We start from the raw sequence: 18,262 nt of genomic DNA on the forward strand, positions 1-18,262 counted from the left end.
TATATATATATTTATGTGCAATATATATATATATTGCACATAAATAAGAAGTAAAACTTGGTATATGGATATTTACTTCAAGTAGAACTGATCTGACTAAGGGTCAGGTAATGAGTGATGGGGGTGGGTATTTTTGAGCTGGGACTGAAAAGGTAATTAAGACAGTGACATGGAATCAGGGTAGAAAGGCAATTTGGCAAAGAAACAGTCTGAGAAAAGTCACAAGTCGGCTGGGTGCTGTGGCTTACGCCTGTAATCCCAGCACTTTTGGAGGCTGAGGCGGGTATATCACTTGAGGTCAGGAGTTCAAGACCAGCCTGGCCAACATGGTGAAACCGCCAGGTGTGGTAGCACGCACCTGTAATCCCAGCTACTTGGGAGGCTGAGGCATGAGAATTGCTTGAACCCGAAAGGCAGAGGTTGCAGTGAGCTGAGACAGTGCCACTACACTCCAGCCTAGGTGACAGAGTGAGACTCCATCTCAACAAACAAACACAAAGCCACAGGTAAGAAGATACAGAATGTACAAGGAGGAAAGAGGAGTTCAGCTGGAACCAGGCAAAAGCATGTGTAAGAGCAGGAAAATTAAGAATGGAGAGATGGATTTGGATCAGATTATCTGGCATTTCTCATCAGTCATAGATTGGAGTTGAGTGATTGGAGGCAGGGAAATATTAGAAGACTGTTGCAGGAGGTCAGGCAACAAATAAAGTGGGCCTGAAAAAGCACTGGGGTGTCAGGAGTCAAGGCGCAGTGATGGTCGTAATAAAGACTGCAGAAATTAAAATGAAAGCGACTTTCCAAAATGAAAGGTGGCATTCTGGCTTGTAGTAGAGACTTCTAGTTGTCCCCCAGGTCAGTTCTCCACTTTTCTAGTAATTCAACCCTTCAGTTTTAACTTGGCACTGAGAATAAAGATATTTTTCAGTCTCTCTCCTAGCAAGGCATGACTGTGTGAGTAAATTCTAGTCAACGAAACGTGAGTGGAAGCGACATGCAGCTTCCAGTATGCATGCCCTTAGTGGACTCTGGATGTCATGCCAGCCATCCATCTTGGGACACGATGGATCTTGACACTCCCTAGGAATAGTGGAGATATTAAAATAAAGGAACGTGGATATTTACCACCATGGAGCAGCTCCAGGGCTGCTGAATACAGCTGTGCAGTTGTGAGCACCATTCCCATAGACCACAGTGTGAATGGGACTCTATAAAGTTGTGCAGTGCACATCCTGCACAACCACACACAGTAACCCAGAAATACCTGTGCAGGTAGGATAGACTGGAGGAGTAAGTCTTGGGAAGCTTTCACCTGGGCTGTTTAAACTACTATTATTTTGGATCTCTGTTTCAGCTTCTGAACCTATATTACAAGTAATACAAGGTTCTGAATCATAGATAGCAACTTGGGTGTTTTAGTGTCCTTTAGCAAAGGAAGAAAAGTCGAAAGGAGTAGTAGTCAAGGGGTGAGATGAACTGAAGATTGCTTGAATGAATGCTGAGTGCAAAGCACTATGGTAAGAGCCATGGGGAGTATAAAAAAAGCACAGTTCCTGCCCTCCAGGAACTTAAAATCTAATGACAAACATATTTATGCCAATAATTTTATAGAATATCACTCTTAAGAAATGTATACTCTAGTGCAGAAAAAAATATGTATTTTTATTTTTATTATTTTATTTTATTTATTTTATTTTAATAGAGACAGGGTCTTGCCCAGGCTGGTCTCCAACTCCTGAGCTCAAACAATCCTCCTGTCTTGGCCTCTCAAATTGCTAGGATTACAGGCATGAGCCACTGCACCAGGCCCTATGCCAATAATTTTAATAGGAGTAAAGCGTGGCTTTAGAGGCAACAATCTAGTAAGAAAAAGACATTGAAACCAATAACATTAATATAAGCAGTGAAGCAAATCCTGGAGGTGCCCCTGATATTAAGCAGAATCTAACTAGCTAGCCTCAAGTTTCCAAATCACAACACTTGTCACTTTTCCCTTAAGATATTCTTATATTATGAGATTCAGCACTAATTTTTCCATTTCAGTGCCCTGAGACATCTGGCTTCTGTAGCACATAAGCAGTCTGCCTAGCATATTTTAAGGATTGTTTTTTTCCTCAAACAAAAAGGAAAAATCAATATTTTTTATTTGCACAAGAAAATGAAAACCTGCTTGGCCTCAGAGGAACAAAACATCTAATTTATTTTACAATGTTTTCTAAATATTACTCTAGAGAAGCTTATATTTATGGTAGTATTTGAATATGACCTTTAAAATACATTGTTTGGGTAGTTTTGTTTTAAACAGACTATGATAATAATATAAGGGAAAATGCAGTTGAAAAATGAATGTGTATATGTTTACTGTTTTGTGAGGGCCAACCCCAAATCCTGCAGAACCTTTTCTCAATATTAAGATCATTCTCATTGCAACAGCATTTGGCTACTAAAACCCACCTCAAACAGTTACTGGGGACCAATTAGGAGAATGACTCTACTAAACCCCTTGCATGTCTGGTTTATAAGACAAATTCGATGTTTTCTAAAACTTTTAAATTTAATTTTTATTTTTAGTTCTGCACATGTGCAGGATGTGCAGGTTTGTTACACAGGTAAATGTGTGCCATGGTGGTTTGCTGCACCCACCAACCCATCACCTAGGTATTAAGCGTCACATACATTAACTATTTTTCCTAATGCTCTCCCTCCCTCCACCCCACTCCCCTGACAGGCCCCAGTGTGTGTTGTTTCCCTCCCTGTATCTCTGTGCTCTCATTGTTCAGCTCCCACTTACAAGTGACAACACGTGGTGTTTGGTTCTCTGTTCCTGCATTAGTTTGCTGAGGATAATGGCTTCCAGCTCCATCCATGTCCCTTCAAAGGACATGATCTCGTTCCTTTTTATGGCTGTATAGTATTCTATGGTATACATGTACCACATTTTCTTTATCCAGTCTATCACTGATAGACATTTGGGTTGATTCCATGTCTTTGCTATTGTGAATAGTGCTGCAATGAACATATGTGTGCATGTGTATCTTTGTAATAGAATGATTGATATTCTTTTGGGTATATACCCTTTAATTTAAATTTAATTTTTTTGTAGACTCAGAGGTCTTGCTTTGTCACCCAGGCCTGTCTTGAACTCCTGGGCTCAACTGAACCTCCTGCCTCAACCTCCCAAAGTGCTGGGGTTACAGGTGTAAGCCACTGCACCCGGCCCAGTATTTTTTTTTTTTTTTTTTTTGAGACCCAGTTTTATTCTGTCACCCAGGCTGGAGTGCAGTGGCGCAATCATGGCTCACTGCAGCCTTGAACTCCTGGGCTCAAGTGATCCTCCCACCTCAGCCTCCTAAGTAGCTGGAACTACAGATGTGTGCCATCACACAGCAGCTATTTAAAACAATTTTAAAAATTAATTACAGCAAAATTTATATCGCTGTTTCCTAGGCTAGTTTCCAACTCCCGGCCTCCAGCAGTCCTCCTGACTCAACCTGGCAAAATATTGAGATTACAGGTGTGAGCCACCACGCCTGGCCTTCTGTATTCTCATACAGTAAGTCACTACCCAAAAGGAGACATAGAAACATAAAAATAAATATCTAATACACAATGTTAAGTAGAGGCCGAAAGGGTTGTGAATATGTAGGGAGGAAAGGATTATTCTCACTGGGTGAAACTTGAAGCCTTCATTGGAGTGATGGCTATGAAAGGATTGGTAACATTTTGACATGAACAATTAGAAATGAGTACGGGGGCTGGAGCAGGCTTGGGAGGGTGAATGGTGCAAAGAGAGGCAAGGAACATACAAGATAAAAACAAGGTGGGCCAGGCATGGTGGCTCACCTCTGTAATCTCAGCACTTTGGGAGGCTGAGGCTGGTGGATCACTTGAGGTCAGGAGTTCAAGACCAGACTGGCCAACATGCAGAAACTCTGTCTTTACTAAAAATAAAAAAAATGAGCTGGGCATGGTGGTGCACACCTGTAATCCCAGCTACTTGGGAGGCTGAGGCAGGAGAACCGCCCCAACCCGGGAGGCAGAGGTTGCAGTGAGCTGAGATTGTGCCACTGCATTACAGCCTGAGTGATGGAGCAAGACCCTGCCTCAAAACAAAACAAAACAAAAACAAAAATACAAAAAACCAAGGGGCACATGCTGGGCCTCTCTCAGAGAGGCATGGTCATCATTTAGCAGATGAAGGCCATCAAAGATTGTTGAATCCGGTGGTGACGATCCTATCTGTCCTTTAGTCAGTGTGGGAAAGACTGGAAGGGTCAAAGACTAAAAGCTGGAGACTGATTTAGGAGACTGTTGCATGATTCCAGGCAAGAAGTCCTGAGAGCCAAACAGAAGGAACATGAGTAAAAAGGCAATGGTGGATGAAGCGTTTGAGACACTCTTGAAAAAGAAGCTTCAGAGTTTGGTTACTGGGAAGAACTGGAGGAAGAAAAGGAGCACCCTAAAATAGTCCTCAGAATTCTTACGCATGTAAGTTATAACTATAACCTTATAATCTAACATGAAACAAAAACAAAGAAAGCATTGTATTTCCCCCAAAGATACACATTAATAAACTCCCACATATCAGTAAATGGTAAATCTATTTTGCTGTCTCCTGACCTTGCAGTCATTGTTGATGTGACATTTTCTCTCATATTTCTGTTTGCTGGTTTGACCTTCAAAATATATCCAGATGCGTGGTCAGGTATGGTGGCTCAGGCCTGTAATCCTAGCACTTTGGGAGGCCGAGGCGGGCGGATCACTTGAGGTCAGGAGTTTGAGACCAGCCTAGTCAACATAGTGAAACCCCGTCTTTACAAAAAATACAACTATTAGCCAGGCGTGGTGGCACACACTTGTAGTCCTAGCTACTTAGGAGGTGGAGGCAGGAGAATCGCTTGAACCCGGGAGGTGGAGGAAGTTGCAGTGAGCCGAGATCATGCCACTGCACTCCAGCCTGCATGACAGAGCAAGACTTCATCTAAAAAAACAAAATGAAAACCAAAGTATATCCAGACACAGACATTTCATCCTTCCATGGCTGACACTGTCCAGGGCTGTGCCATCATTTTCTTTTGTCTGTATCATTGTAGTTACCTCCTAACTGGTTTCCTCAATTAATCCCTGGGTCCCTATAGGCTACTCTTAACACAGCAATTATTTTGTTAAACTAAAGTGAAATTGGTGCTTGTAATCCCAGCTACTTGGGAGGCTGAGGCAGGAGAATCGCTTGAACCTGGGAGTTGGAGGTTGCAGTGAGCAGAGATCACACCACTGCACTCCAGCCTGGGTGACAGAGCAGAGCTCCATCTCAAAAATAAATAAATAATAAATAAAGTGAAATCATGTCATTCCTTTTCTCAAAGCTTTCCAGTAATTCCCCACTTCTACTTTTACTATCAGAGTAAGTCAGCGTCCTAACTATGCAGGCTGCTAAGCCCTCTGCAATCTGCTGCTTCTCCTCTACTGGCACAACCATCTTCTTCTACCTTATTGTCCTTGGTTATTTTGCTCCAGCCACACTTGACACCTTGCTGTCCTTAGAAAATGCCAACCACGCTCCTGCCTCAAGGCCAATGCCCTTGGCACTGCTTCCCTGTGAGTTTCTGCTCAAAATGTCACTTTGTCACAGAGGCCTTCCCTGACTACCCTGTGAGGTAGCAACCCTCTTCCTTCCACTGCATTCTATATCCCCTAACTCCAACTTAACTTTTATGTAACAGTTGACGAAACACATATCTACATATATGACCATTGTATATGTCATAAACTCAATGAGGGCAGGCCTATTGGTCTTTTTATTTCCCTTTCTTTCATTGTTGCATCACCAACACCTAAAGCAGCTTGGCACAGAATGGGTATTGATTTATTTTTTATTTTTTTTGAGCCAGAGTCCCTGTTGCCCAGGCTGGAGTACCGTGGCGCAATCTCAGCTCACTGCAACCTCTGCCTTCTCAGATTCAAGTGATTCTCCTGCCTCAGGCTCCCGGGTAGCTGGAATTATAGGTGCCTGCCACCATGCCTGGCTCAGTTTTTGTATTTTTAGTAGAGATGGGATTTCATCATGTTGGCTGGGCTGGTCTCAAACTTCTGACCTCAAGTGATCTGCCTGCCTCAGCCTTCCAAGGTATTGAAATATTTATTGATTGAATGAGTCAATGAATCCTATCAACAGAAGGGTGAATTCCAGAAGTATGTACTAGATACTTCCGTTATTAACACTTGTTTGTAACATAGCACCTGATGAGAATTTCTGATAAACTATAAATTGTAACCAGCAACAGAAAAAAATACCTAGTTTAAACAAATCTACTTTCTACCATATCTTAGTACCATGCTACTCAACTATTTTCTAGCAAAACAAAAACTTTTGAGGTGTGGGGTTAGGTTAACAAGTGATTTTGGCATCATTTTTCAAAAGAGCTTTCAAGCTACAGAATTCACTCAGCCATGTAACAACTTTATTGAGGAACTATCCATATGCCAACACTGTGCTCTGGGCATGAAGGCATGAAAGGTTGTTCCTGCTCTCAAGGGGATTACAGTTACTTTTTTTTAAAGGACAAATCAACTTGCAATTAAAAAGGTACATGTCAAGTGCTTTGTGAATATGCTATTGAGTACGGAAGAGGGCCAATTAACTCAGCAGAGACTGCAAAGGAGGGCAGGCTGGAGCTGAGTCTTGAGGGATTACGTAGATTTTATTTACATAAAATATAAATAGATGTTTATTTATTTAAAAAATTTTTTTTTCTGTGCTAGGCAGAGGCAACAGCAGCCTAACCAAAGGCATAGGGTTCTGAAGGAGTTTGATGGGGAAAATGCTGTGGTTTGCATGTATGAGTCCCTTCAAAACTCCTATGTTGTTACATAAAGCCCAAGACGGGGCCTTTGGAAGGTGATTAGATAGGATTGGTGTTCTTATAAAAGGGCTGGAAGGAGTGAGTCTGTCCCTTTTTTGCCCTTGTAAAAATGCACAAAGAAAGTGCAACTGGGCCGGGTGTGGTGGCTCACACCTGTAATCCCAGCACTTTGGGAGGCTGAGGCGGGCAGCTCATGACGTCAAGAGATCAAGACTATCCTGACCAACATGTTGAAACCCTGTCTCTACTAAAAATACAAAAATTAGCTGGGCGTGGTGGCAGGCGCCTGTAGTCCCAACTACTTGGGAGGCTGAGGCAGAAGAATCGCTTGACCTTGAGAGGTGGAGGTTGCAGTGAGCTGAGATCACACCACAGCACTCCAGCCTGAGCGACAGAGGGAGACTGTCTTAACAACAACAACAACTACATTTTGGCATATGAATGCATCCTAAGGTCATAAGCTCTCATTCGTTCTTTTCTTTGGTTTGATCTTGGCACGTGAGATAGTTTACATGTATCCACCGAAAAACCTGCTGTTATTGGCTGTAGAGTAGTCAATCAATAATTCTGTTTTCCTTTTGGATACTGGGTAGGATACTTTCAGTGTTTATTGATATAATAATATGAAACCAAACCTATGAGGTTTTTTTCTTAGATGAAAAAATGAAGTCTAATCAGGAAGAAGGGAGATGACAGATAATAGAAGAGTTTATATTGAAAGAGAAAGAATGGAATCAGGGTTATCTGTATGAGGGCTACAATATTTTAACTTGAGATTTTTTCTCCTTCTTCTTCTTTTTGAGAAGGAGTCTCACTCTGTCGCCCAGGCTGGAGTGCAGTGGCGCAATCTCGGCTCACTGCAAGCTTCACCTCCCGGGCTCACACCATTCTCCTGCCTCAGCCTCCAGAGTAGGTGGACTATAGGTGCCCGCCACCACACCCAGAGAATTTTTTGTATTTTTAGAGAAGATGGGGTTTCACCGTGTTAGCCAGGATGGTCTCGACCTCCTGACGTTGTGATCCGCCCACCTCGGCCTCCCAAAGTGCTTGGATTACAGGCATGAGCCACTGTGCCTGGCAACTTGAGATTTTTTTTCCTGTCGTGTTCCAACTTGTTTCCTTCTAATTTCTTGCTAAAGCTAATTAGAAATCCTCAAACTAGGGCAGGCATGGTGGCTCACGCCTGTAATCCCAGCACTTTGGGAGGCTGAGGCGGGTGGATTACTTGAGGTTAGGAGTTTGAGAACAGGCTGGCCAACATGAAATTTCAGCCGGGTGTGGTGGCGGGTGCTTGTAATCTCACCTACTGGGGAGGCTGAGGTATGAGAATCACTTGAAGCTGGGAGGCAGAGGTAGCAGTGATGCAGTGAGCCAAGATCATGCCACTGCACTCCAGCCTGGTCTGGTCAACAGAGTGAGACTCCATCTTAAAAAAAAAAAAAAAAGGAAATCCTCCAACTAAAAGCAGGTAGTAGAGTAAAGCTAGCTACCAATGTATCCAGAAGTCTCAGCAGGTTAACATAAAGTCAAAAGGGATGGGTGTATTACCCACCTCTGTGCAGTGGATCCAGGGACCTAGGCTCCTTCTATGTTATGGCTATGCTGTCTTTAACATATGCCTTTCAAGGTCAACATGCTTGTCTTTATCACCCTAGCACAGCAGAAGAGACACCCAGATTTGTATGCAGGCAGTTTTTATGAGCCAGATGTGGAAGTGGTATTCATGGATGTTCCACTGGCAAAAACGTAGCTGCATAGCTAAAACAAATTATATACAATGCTGGTGTCCAGGAAAGTATAGAATGGTACTTTAGAATCGCATTAACATGGCCAGATATGGTGGCTCACGCCTGTAATCCCAGCACTTTGGGAGGCTGAGGCAGGCAGATCACTTGAGGTCAAGAGTTTGAGACCAGCCTGGCTAATATGACAAAACCCGGTCTCTACTGAAAACACAAAAGTTAGCTGGGCATGGTGGCGTGCACCTGTAATCCCAACTACTCGGGAGGCTGAGGCAGGAGAATCGCTTGAGTCCAGGAGGCAGGGGTTGCAGTGAGCTGGGATTGCGCCACTGCACTCCAGCCTGGGTGACAGAGTAAGACACTGTCTCAAAAAAAAAAAAAAAAAAAAAAATTCCATTGACAGTGATTACTAAGATGACCATTTTTTCAGTGTCTGCATCTATGAAATTCTTGATGCTTTAAAAATAAATTTCAAAGAGCTGTTTATCTGATAGGGACATTTATCTTTTATCTACTGCTTCTCCTACAAGTCTACAAGTTTTCTTCCTCTCTTGTTCCTTATAGTTATGGGCCTCACCCACCCCCTCCGCAGTGGGCACACGTGCTTTGGCATATGCAAGCTGTTTATATTTTGCTTTGTGATGTCTCTCTCTGTAATTTGAAACTATAGAAATCCACACTTAGAGGGATCTATATGGGGCTTTGTATTTTATGCCATTGATCTACATGTTTATTTTTTCCATCAATTCTGCCCAGTAGGTAGTTGAAAGGTATGACAGAGATGAGGGAACAATACGTATGATGAAAAAAAGAATCAACCAGTTAAGTTTGCATTCAATTTCCTTATTCAGTTGACTTGACTTCAGTCTCTCCAATAACAGCTGAGAGTGTGTGTGTGTGACTGTGGCAGGAAGATGAGGAGGTAGGGATGGACAAATGAAAGTAGTGAGAGATTGTGGGGGATTGAGATAGAGCTAGTAAAGCTGTGAGGTGGTAAATTGTTTGGGGTTCACGCTGTCGAAGATCAAAATTTCAACATATTTTGTTAAAATATCAAATTGGTTTTTATTAGCAATTCATGAATTAAGTAGCCTCTCATTTATGAAACAGAAAAGACCTTCCAGTGGGCTGAGCAGAGGAGGTGGGCTTTATAGGCATACAGAGCTGAAGAAGCAGAGACAGGGAACAGAAAGTCGACTGGTCATTTCCAAGTTATTCTCCTTCTAGGGTTCAGGCAGAGGGAACTTTCTCATCATGCCTATTCAGGGTGACTGGGCTCCTTTTGACTGGCTGCGGTGAGTTTCCTATTCCTTGGAAAACCATTTTACAGTTCAGTTTGACTATGTGGTGCTTAGCGTGACTGACTCCATTCTGGTTTGCTCTGGTTTGTTGGGGCTTAGTACAGGAGCTCAATCCAAAACAACGCCCTCCTATTAAATTTCATTTGGCAATGCAATGATGATTCTATATTTGTGTATTGATTTCATGAATTCCAAACAGCTTCTGAATTGTCAGACTTGTTGGAGCACAACGTTGTATTTGATTATTAATATCTGATTTAAACAAGATTGCAAAATGAGTCATCAATGGCAGTGAACTTAATTCAGGTTCTCATGTTTTCCCTAAAACCAAGCAAGCGAACAGCCTAGAGAGGTATTAAAATTAAGGACACGTAAAAATGCTGTCAGGAAGGTAGCAGCGTGGTGTTTAATACAATAATTTTGCTTCTTAGGAAGACAGGATAAATGACTTTTTGAATAAACACTGCAATAATTGTGTATAGAATTCGTATTTCTTCATGCTGAAAGATGAAAAAAGGAATTACTTTGAGTGCAAAGAAATTTATAGCTCAGTTGTGAGTATGCATTGAAAAGTGGAATTATAGCTGCCTGAAGCTTATTTGAATTTATAATGAAGGAAATTCAGAAGTAAAGCGGTGTAGACTTGATATTCCCAATGTTGCGACCCTTCCTAAAACTCTTCGGGTTTCTTGATCATATAAAACTTGCTTGCAGCAGAGATATTGACAGTATATGAAATCTGGACGGAATCCAGAACCTAGTATAGTCCAGGGAAAAATGTTCTTTCAGGTGCTGAATATATAGGGGCATGATACAAACAAGCCTTCATCTATTTATCATAGTTCATGGTCTGGTCATGTCCTCTGCCAAAGCTTTTCTGGGAAGCTGTAAGAAGAAAATGATTTGCCGGCCTAGCTTCTGACTTGACTTCATTCCTCTCTGTGGGGGATCACTTTACATTTCCTTAATTGCAGGGACAGGTTGTGTGGTTGGCAGTTGTTTGAACTGAGAAATGGACTTTAATGAACTACAGTTTCTTTGGCTCAGCTGGAATTTAGTAGTCATAGACTAAATTAACAGCCACGGTCAAAGCCCAGATGACAGCTGTGTCACAGAAAAGGAAAGGTAAGGGTTTATTTTGTGCTACTATGTTAGGATCATGCTCTTAAAATAATGGGTTTTGCAACTTCACACTATTGAGTTATACTGCCATTTTTTTTTTAAAGGTACCAAAAGACTTCATGGTGATGTTATGAACCTCAGGTGTCAGGATAGGGAATGTAGCCTAGCTGATTGCAGATGGTAATTTGTATTCATCTTGTGATTTACAATAGGTAGTTTTTACTTCGTTGTGACTGAATGCAACAGGTCGTGAACATTCTTTCTATTTAAAATCCAAGGTTACAAATATGAATAAAGGTTAAGTCGCGTGGACGAACAGAATAAAAATTAGAATTCTCATCCTTAACCTTTAATTTTACAAGTAGTACCACTTCTACTACTTCTACGGGCGTCACAAACATTTGTTCTCGCGTTTTAAAGACATTATGCAAATTAAGGCCAAGCACGGTGGCTCATGCCTGTAATTCCAGCACTTTGGGTGGCTGAGTGGAGCAGATCATGAGGTCAGGAGTTCGAGACCGGCCTGGCCAACATGGTGAAACCCCATCCCTACTACGTGCCCGGCTGGTCACTCTTCTTGCACATGAAAGTTCCATAGGTAGAGTAGGGTTCAGGAGTGGCTTGCTTCAGTGCTCAAATAATGTCATCTGCATCATACCTCTCTGGTCTACTGCAGGGTGGGCTGTGTTTTCAGGACTTAAAAAAGTGATCAGTGATGGTTTCAGGCTCCTCAGTTTAGTTAAAAGAAGTCTAATTTCAAACATGTCCTTCCTCCACTAAAACCAGTGGAAGTGGGGAAAACGTCTGTCTTCAGAAACCCTCGACCACCACAGGATTCAGTGAGTTTGTATATCTGCTCTTGAGCCAATTACTGTGGACAACCGCGTGAATTAATTTGGTTGTGCGAATCGGGGTCCATTTCTGAGACTAGAGATGGAATTTATGTCACCCAAACCACATGGTTGACAATAAAGTTTCCTTAAGAAAAGTTGGTGTCATAATAAATGGAGATGATATTTGCTATCAAATAGCAACATTGCATTTATACCTTGCTAACAATTAAGAACAAGTGCAGAAAACTTTCGCTTCTATACAGCATTCAGTAAGTAGCAGCAGGTCATAGTTTTCTGCTGCAACAATTAGAACAAGCAGATGAATGATAAAAACCACAGTTTTAAAAGACCATGGAGAGATGATTAAGCAAAGAGAACCAGACCAGTGGTTCTCATGCTTTCACATGTATGAGAATCACCCAGAGGGCTTGTTGAAACACACTGCAGGGGCCCGTGCTGCAGAATTTCTGAATCAGTAAGTAAGAGTTGGCATTTATTCTGTGATCTGCAGTAAAGGCAGTAAGTCAGGTTGAGGAATGGTGAAAAGAACGAAGGTAAAAAGGACTTGGCATTCCTATTTCAATTTTCTTCAAAGAATGGAAAAGCTGTTATTTGAAAAAAGGATTTGCCTTATTTAGTGTGGTTTTTAAAGGTTGCTATGGTTTGAATATTGAATATTTGTCTTCTCCAAAACTCACGTTGAAATTTATTCTTTTTTTTTTTTTTTTTTTTGAGATGGAGTCTCACTGCGTCACCCAGGCTGGAGTGTGGTGGCACCATCTTGGCTCACTGCAATCTCCGCTTCCCAGGTTCAAGCGATTCTCCTGCTTCAACCTCCCGAGTAGCTAGGACTACAAGTGTGTGCCACCATGCCCAGCCAATTTTTGTGTTTTTAGTAGAGACAAGGTTTCACCATGTTGGCCAGGTTAATCTCAAACTCCTGACCTCAGGTGATCCACCGCATAGGCCTCCCAAAGTGCTGGGATTACAGGCATGAGCCACCGTGCCTGGCCTCAGGTTGAAATTTAATTCCCAACGTGGCATCACTGAGAGGTAGGTCCGTTAAGAGGCGCCTGAATCATGAGGTCTCTGCCCCCACAAAGGGATTAATCCATCATAGATTAATGGATTAATGGATTATCATGGGAGGGGAGCTGGTGGCTTTACAAAAAAAGGAAGAAAGACCTGAGCTAGCATGTTAATGTGCTCAGTCCCCTGGCTAGGAGATGCCCTGTGCCCCATTGGGACTCTGTGGAGTCCCCACCAGCAAGAAGCCTCCCATCAATAGATGAACGGATGAAAAAAATGTAGTATATACACACAGTCCGGGAACGGTGGCTCACGCCTATAATTCCAGCAATTTGGGAGGCTGAGGTGGATGGATCACTGGAGGTCAAGAGTTCAAGACCAGCCTGGCCAACATGGTGAAACCCCATCTCTACTAAAAATACAAAAATTAGCAGGGGGTTGGGGGCAGGCACCTGATTCGGGAGGCTGAGGCATGAGAACTCTTGAACCCAGGAGGCAGAGGTTGCAGTGAACGAAGATCGTGCCACTGCACTCCAGCCTGGGAGACAGAGTGAGACTCCATCTCAAAAAAAAAAAAAAAAAAAAAAAAAAACCAAAAACAAAAAAGAGAGAGAGAAAAGAAAAAAAAAAAAAAAGAAAATGTAGTATATATACACAATGGAATACCATTATGGACTTTTATTTCATAAAAAAGAATGAAATCCTATCATTTGCAGCAACATGGATGGAACTAGAGGCCATAATGTTAAGTGAAATAAGCCAAGCACAGAAAAGCAGACACTCATGTTCTCACTCATGTGTGGGAACTAGAAACAGTGGAACTCATGAAGATAGGGAGCAGACTTGTGGTTACCAGAGGCCAGGAAGGAGTAGGGAAAGGGGATGAAGGGAAAAATAAGGATGTAAGTGTTTTTGAGGCATGGCCAGGTGCGGTGGCTCACGCTTGTAATCTCAGCACTTTGGGAGGCCAAGGCAGGCGGATCACTTGAGGTCAGGAGTTTGAGACCAACCTGGCCAATGTAGTGAAACCCTGTCTCACCTAAAAATACAAAAATTAGCTGGGCATGGTGGCGCGTGCCTGTAATCTCAGCTACTCTAGAAGCTGAGGCAGGAGAATTGCTTGAGCCAGGAAGGCGGAGGTTGCAGTGAGCTGAGATAATGCCACTCCATTCCAGCCTGGGCGACAGAGCGAGACTCCATCTAAAAACAAAAAACGCGTTTGAGGCAAGATGGGTTGTCAAGGAAATGATCACGTTCTTGGGACGCAGCAACCGTGGTGACTGTACCGTCAACACAATAAGCCTCAGCATTTGCATTGCAGTTGAGCTCATTCAAGCAAAGTTATCTTCAGCAGGGACTTTCCTCTCGAGAGTGCACACAAATTTTGATTTTACCTGTCCTCAAACTCACCCTTTGATCATTATAACAGTAAAAAACACACCCTGGGTAGAGATTTAAGATGCTAACGAGACATGTGACATTTGAAGACGCATGTACAGCTACTGTACATGTGCACCCAGAAGACCACCCAGAACATGCTTACTAGCAACACCTCTTCCCACCCCTTTATGAATAATCATGTAAGACTCCCTTTCCCTAGTAACGATCTCTGCTGTCTCATCCTTACGAGCAGCTCACCCTGAATCCTCTCTCTCCCTCAGGATGTGCTGTCTATTCTGTACCTAACTTTCAAAATATTCTTTTTCCTTTGCAATAAATTACTATATGCTGCATCCCCTACACTGTATGTCTCTTGTTTAAATTCTTTTCTTTTTTTGAGATGGAATCTCGCTCTGCCGCCCAGGCTGGAGTGCAGTGGCACGATCTCGGCTGACTACAACCTCTGCCTTCTAGGTTCAAACAATTCTTCTGCCTCAGCCTCCTGAGTAGCTGGGACTACAGGCACACACCACCACGCCCAGTTAATTTTTGTAATTTTAGTAGAGACGGGGTGTCACCATATTGGCCAGGCTGGTCTCAAACTCCTGACTAGTGATCCGCCCACCTCGGCCTCCCAAAGTGCTGGGACTACGGATGTGAGCCACTGCGCCCGGTCTCTCGTTTCAATTCTTTTAAACTAAGAAGGCAAGAACCGAGGTATCACAACAGCCATCAGTGTATTTCTTACCACTGAACTGTACACTTAGAAATAGTAAATATGGTAAATTATAGGTGTATATTTTATCTCAATTAAAAAAAAGACCTTGCCAGATGTGGCAACATCAACCAGATGTAGTAACATCAATCTAATCCCTGATGTTAGATTCTTAGCCTCCATAACTGTAAAAGATAATTCGTTTTCTTTATAAATTACAGTTTCAGGTATTCTGTTATAAGCAATAGGAAACAGACCAAGACAGAGGCTCAAGGACCCATAGGAAGAGTTCGAGGCAGGAAGACTTCTGTGTAATTTCTTTGAATACTTTATTTATTTGTTTATTTTACTTCTTTCTATTTATTTATTTATTCTGAGACAGAGTCTCGTTCTGTCCCCTCCAGGCTGGAGTGCAGTGGCGTGATCTCAGCTCACTGCAACCTCTGCCTCCGCGGTTCAAGTGATTCTCCAGACTCAGCCTCCCGAGTAGCTGGGATTACAGGTGCCCACCACCACACCCGGCTAATTTTTGTATTATTAGTAGAGATGGGGTTTCACCATGTTGGCCACGCTGGTCTTGAACTCCTGACCTTAGGTGATCCATCCACCTCGGCCTCTCAAAGTGATGGGATTACAGGCATGAGCCACCACGCCCGGCCTTCTTTAAATACTTTAGATTGTGTAACAGCTGCACATTTCACCCCACCTATTATGTATGTCCTCACACATATGTGTGGGTTTTCCATCCCTTCCTTTCAGAAGTGGGGTCTTTTCTTCATCCCCGTGTGTCTGGATCACCCTTGTGGTTTAACTGAAAGAAGATGGCGGAAGTGATGTATGCAACCTGGAGCTTAGGTCTCAAGAGGCTGTTGAGTTTCCACCTTCATTTTCTTTTTAGAAGCCTGTCCTGAGACATACAATGAAGTCAGGCTAGTGTGGAGGAGGATGAGAGGCCACATGAAAGAGAAACAAAGAGCTCTAGGCAACAGCCATTGACATCTGCCAGTCAGGCACGTGGGGCCATCTTGGATCTTCCAGCTCAGACCGTTCCTCAGTTGAAAGCAGCCACCTAATCGAGCCCAGACAAAACCAGTGGGGGAACACCTAGCCAATCCAGGGAAATAAAAATCACTGTTATTTTAAGATGTTAATTCTGGTTGTGGTTTGTTATTCAGTAGCAGATCACTGAGACAGTAAAATTCGTGGTAAACTTGTCCTAAAAATGTTACGGAGTTCCTGTGAGTTAGTGAGTTCACCATCAATGAATGTATTCAAGTAGTGGGGGAAAGAGGAGGATCAGTTGGGAGAAATAATGCAGGAAGTTTAAATATCAGAAGATGGGTAAGATTAGATGTTCCTTTTTTTTTTTTTTTTTTTTATACTGAGTCTTGCTCTGTCACCCAGGCTTAAGTACAGTGGTGCAATCTCAGCTCACTGCAACTTCCTTCTCCTGGGTTTAAGAGATTCTCCTGCCTCCACCTCCGAACAGCTGGGATTACATTGGCGCACCACTATGCCCAGCTAATTTTTGTGTTTTTAGTAGAGATGGGGTTTCCTATGTTGGCCAGTCTAACACTAGATGTTCTTAAAAGTGTTTTTCTGATCATAAGATAATAATCCTAGGAACCTAATTACGTAATGATATCTTAGGTATGCCTGTCATTATGCACCATATATACAGAACATTCTCCTGGCAGATGATTTCTACTAAATGAGAGAACAAGATTCACATACATAAGAATTAACAAAGAGAAACCAAGTTAAAAATTGGGTGACATAAGAAATCATTAAATATAAATCTTAGAATGGGAGGTGGAACTTGGAGACCATTTGGTTCAGTTTCGCTCCAATGCTGAGCTTTCCTCTACAACAGCCCTAAGGGATTAATATACAGTCCTTGCACAAATACGCCAAGTGACAGTACTATCCATTTTGGGGCAGGTCATCCTTACTTTTTTGAAAGTTCGTCCATCCCTACTGTTAAGACGAAATTTGTATCCCTGTAACTTTCACACATTTATTCCTTGTTTGCTTTCTAAAACCATAGAGAATAAGTCTAATTTTTCCACATGACATCTCTCCAAATATCTAAAGACAGTTATCTATCCCTTCAGGTTAAAGACAATCAGTTTCTTTAAATATTCTTTTTCGTTTTTTTGTTTGTTTGTTTAGACAGAGCCCTGCTCTGTTGCTCAGGCTGGAGTGCAGTGGTGCAATCTCGGCTCAGTGCAACTTCTGTCTCCCAGGTTCAAGCGATTCTCCTGCCTCAGACTCCTGAGTAGCTGGGATTACAGACATGCAGCACCACGTCCGGCTAATATTTTGTATTTTTAGTATAGACAGAGTTTACCATGTTGGCCAGGCTGGTCTTGAACTCCTGACCTCAGGTGATCTACCCACCTTGGCCTCCCAAAGTGTTGGATTACAGGCATGAGCTACGGCGCCCAGCCTAAATATATATATATATATGTGTGTGGTGTGTGTGTGTGTGTGTGTATGTGTGTGTATATATATGTATGTGTGTGTGTGTATATATATATATATATAAAATAATTCTTTTTTTTGAGACAGGTCTTGCTCTATTGTCCAGCCTGGAGTGCAGTGGAGTCATGGCTCACTGCAGCCTTGAACTCCTGGGTTCAAGCAATCCTCCCACCTCAGCCTCCCTAGTAGCTGGGACTACAGTTGCATGTCATCACAACTAGTTAATTTTTGAATTTTTTTGTAGAGATGGGCTTTCATCATGTTGCCAGGCTGGTCTTAAACTCTCAGGTTAAAGCGATCTGCCCACCTCAGCCTCCCAAAGTGCTGAGATTATAGGCATGAGCCACTGTGCCTGGTTGGTTTCTTTATTCTTTAGGAAATTATTTTGAGACACTTTTGTATCTAATTTATACTTTACACAATTTTTTTTACACACTCCAGTTTTTAAAAATCTCTTAACTTCTGATACACAGGACTAAGAACTATATTCTACATATGTTCTTACTGGTGATTCATAGGATGAGACTGTTAATTTCTGTAATGTGGTCTCTATACCTCTATTTTTGAGACATTTGGATTCCAGGATGGAGGATTTGGGAACGTTTCATTGTGGTATTGATGTGGAGAGGAGACAAAGAAGGGGACTGTGTTCATCGTTTCTAGAGGGACAGAACATATATATAACATATATATATATAATGCATATTACTGATATATATATTATATATATATTCTCTAAAGGGACAGAACTGATATATATATATTCTCTAGAGGCACATATATATATATAGAT

Source organism: Piliocolobus tephrosceles, chromosome 9, assembly GCF_002776525.5.
Source record: "Piliocolobus tephrosceles isolate RC106 chromosome 9, ASM277652v3, whole genome shotgun sequence".
Lineage (NCBI taxonomy): Eukaryota > Metazoa > Chordata > Mammalia > Primates > Cercopithecidae > Piliocolobus > Piliocolobus tephrosceles.